This window comes from Zerene cesonia, chromosome 8 (assembly GCF_012273895.1).
Source record: "Zerene cesonia ecotype Mississippi chromosome 8, Zerene_cesonia_1.1, whole genome shotgun sequence".
In the NCBI taxonomy this organism is placed as follows: domain Eukaryota; kingdom Metazoa; phylum Arthropoda; class Insecta; order Lepidoptera; family Pieridae; genus Zerene; species Zerene cesonia.
This window is the reverse complement of record NC_052109.1, coordinates 4515397-4519656: the sequence shown is the minus strand read 5'-3', so window position 1 is coordinate 4519656 and position 4260 is coordinate 4515397.

Genomic DNA, 4260 nt, shown 5'->3' with positions numbered 1-4260 from the left:
ACTTTATATCACATGCCTAAGCCAAAGATTTTGATTGGGGTTTTAACTCTTTGAATTACAGATGTGATTCAAAGTAAGAAATAGGATAAGGATAATGCATGAAATAGGATTTACTATAAGGTTTCATTCGTTTTTATTACTGTGAAGTATGACAAGTTTATAACAAACCCATTACATCATGTTTTGGTAATTATTTTAATTTTTCATATTTAAATTAACCACAAATAACTCACTTAAATATTCAATCAAATCAATTAATTGATATACCCTTTTCTGCTTGCTTTTCTATTATGACTCTAGAGTCTAGACGGGCTGATTTTCAATTTTTTATCAATCATACAAAAAAAACATAAAATAAATTTTGTATTTATGCCTACCAAAAAAAAAAACACAAAACGTTTCGAACGACTTACACTTTAGACACATACTACATACCTGGTTTTATCTTTAATTGAAGGTTTAGCAAATAAATTTAATCAATCGCAATTAATGTTGTCTATTGTATTATAATGTGCGATTTAAAGTTTTCAATTGATTTAATACTACATAGTACTCTTTATCCGCTTCTCTTTCCAAATTGTATTCACTATTCAAACACAATATTATTTTGTACATTATTCATATAAATCGGCGCCCTCTATGGAGGTATTCATGATTTAACAAACATTAATTATTATGTATTGTTCGTAGAATATGTACTGTCTACACCCATGGTAGCTAGATTTTAGTTACGGTGCGGAGAGAAATGCAATGTACATACTCTAAATTATAAGAAAATCATAAAATATGTAACATACGCACAGGAAAGTTCCCACATGAAAGTATGGGAGTCCTTCCCACAATTTCATACGGAAGCTTTTATAGAATGTAGACTAAATAAATGATTAATAAATGAGATTTCAATTTTACACATTTTATGTAATTTTGTTGTTACAACCAGAAGGAATTACAATTACAAATTTATATGAACAGAAATAAACTTTCATGCAGAATCAGTAAACCGCGGTTATCTTTGTCCTCAATTCAATACTACAGCTATGTAGCTGTTTAGCAGGACAGACTGACCCTCAGACATTTCGCAAATGATCGAACAAATAATAGTTATAAAATTATAAATTTACCTTGCGAAGCCTTGTGGTAACCTTATAATTCATGAATTCTACCGTTCGTATAAGCAAAACAGTTCATTCTAAGAACTTATTATCTCAATAGGAGTGGTCATAAAGCGCGTCCGAGCGGCCGGTACTTACTCGCTGGCAACCGGCGTCGGTGACACATCGCTGCGTGATTCACAAGACGTGGCGCGCGAACGCAGGAATCCTGACGTCAGCCAACGTCCGGGCTTTATTGGCGGCATTGCGGGAATAATATCCAATCATTTTACATGCCATAAACATTTACATACAGTTCAGGCTATGAACGAATGGGAACTCATTCAGATCTAATAATAAAATATTTTAGAATCTTACCTCGTTTGATAGGTCAAAATTACATTACGTTTAATTAAACTATTAATTGAACCACATCAGTTGTGGCTAACCATTGACCACAATGGAAACAAAAAGATAAGGAGCTATCAGATCGTTTATTATAGAAGTTTAGCTTTACATTTGGTGGCTTATATCAAAATTAATTACGTCGGAAGTTACAAAATATAAATGAAAAATACTACTCGTTTCCTGGTATCGCCCAGCATATGTAGAATATGAAAGGTACTGACTCATTTTATGGAGCTTTGAATACTAATCTCTTTTTATTCAATTGTTGCAGCTAATTAAAATAAATTTACTTGGAACTTTAGGTACAACGTCGGTAATACCGACCTTAACAAAACCGTTTTGTTTCAGTCGGTAAACAGTTTCTCGGGACAGATACATGAGTTGGAACTTTGGTATGAGTTCAGTTTTATTACTCATAATTATTAAATTTTAAGTTATCCGTCTAACAAAGCTTTACACAATATAAAATTGTTCTTAATACGGACAACCCTGGGTAGACTTTTGGATTTTTGAGTGAATTTAATACTTTTGGTATATTTTCTGACTACTCCTTAATTGACGCCAGTAAGCTTGCTTTTGCTTTAACCTTTATTTCATGAGTAGAATTTTGACATCTGAGGACAGTTTAAGATCGTTTTGTGCAACGGATTTTTTATAAGCAAAGATTGAAAATTGGTGGTTTTCCTAGCACATTAAAATTAGAAGTTTTCCAAGGTTTTAAATGGGTTCATAAAATTATAAAGAATATTATAAAGAGGAAAACTTTGTTTGTTTGTTTGTTTGGTTGTAATGAATAGGCTCAAAAACTACTGGACCGATTTTAAAAATTTTTCACCATTCGAAAGCTACATTATCCACGAGTAACATAGACTATATTTTATTTTGGAAAAAAAGGGTTCCGTAACATATCTTTATTGAAACATCCAAACCAGCATACCTATTAAACTGAAGGGTTAGTTAGTTCGTTTGATATTATTTAAACTCAAATATATAACTCGCATTAGTTCAGATATTCAACTGGACAGCTATATATTATAAAGCTGAAGAGTTTGTTCGTGTTTGTTTGAACGTGCTAATCTCAGGAACTACTGGTTCGTTTTGAATTCTTTCAGTTTTAGATGCCCTACAATAAAAGTATTGAGGGAGATTTTAGGCTTTATATGTACCACGGGCGAAGCCGGGGCGGACAGCTAGTATCAATATAAAGCAAGTATGTGACATCGTTATTTTTGTTTTAATTGAGAACATTAATATGTTTCATGAAAATGCTCCACAATCCTACTATATAAATGCGAAAGTTTGTAAAGATGTGTGTGTTTGTTGCTCTTTCACACAAAAACTACTGAACCGATTGCAATGAAATTTGGTACGTAGACAGCTGGACAACTGGAATAACATATAAGCAACTATTTATCCCGATATTCCTACAGGATACGGACTTACGCGGGTGAAACACTTACTTGTAGCAAATCGAAAAAAGGGTTAATTATAATGAACATTTATTGAATTTAAAAACAACTTTCGGCAACTTAAGAGACTAAACAAAATTATGAAGTAAACAATATGAATCTGTATAGTGGAAATACTATCAGGGAAAAATAAAAATTAAAGAACCAATGAGAAATTCTACATCCATTATATTTCAACGTCATCAGTGGTGATAATTAAAACTAACACATTTGATCAAATTGAAAACATCATGTTCATTTATACACAGGGGATCCATAACCAAATAATTGAATGAATTACTTAATTAATAGTTAAGCTTCTCTCGTCATTATCTCAAATAGCATTGTAGAAAAAAATACATATTATAATTATTTTATAGTTACGCGCATAATTCACCGGTCTTCGAGATATATGGACTGACGCGAGACTAAATATGGTATAATAAAAAAAATCAGTCTAAAAGAAGGAACTTGATCTCTCGTTTGATGTCAGATTACAACTTAGAATGATCCGTTTTAACCTTAAAACTAAAAAAAAGGAACATAAATTTAGAACTTACAATTAAAATAATACAAAAGAAAAATACAAATAGTACCGTAGTTGTGGAAAATAGAGGAGATTTATTCCCAGCCCATACGAGGCTCACACCACCATCCATCTCGAGATTCTAAGCACACCTTGACTAGTTCAGTTTGGCAACTCCCACGTGAAATCAGTTAAATTCGTCAACCCACCGTAAAACTTGGCCACTTGCAACTTTGTAAAATACCCTTATTTTGATTAAACTTTACAAGAGAAATACGACTGTCTCGGTCGATCAGCTGAGGCAAACTAGCGCAACTCAAGGATCTAACTAAAACAACTTCATTATTATAATACCAATGACAAACCAACTCATCCTTTGAAAAAAAATACATTACCCATATATACAAATACCTATCTTACAAAATTGATATGATAAAACTTAGATATATAACCGCGTCGAAACGAAGGATCATCAATTGATTCGCACAAATAATTGTCAATAGTATTGTTAACATGGAAGATTGTTTCTTGCACAAATTGGATCACTTGTCATCCGTACCGCAACCAAATTCCGATTATACACAGCCCAATGTCGATCACATATAAAAATACAGTCTTGTTTTCAATATCACATAGGAATTGTAATCTGACGCCAAAGAAAGGGGGCAAGTGATTTGGCAGTGTTACAAAATATCACCAAAATCCTGTCATATATATATATATATATATATAGACGATATCCAAGATCACAATACGGTTAATACTTACGAATTATTCTTATGTTAGT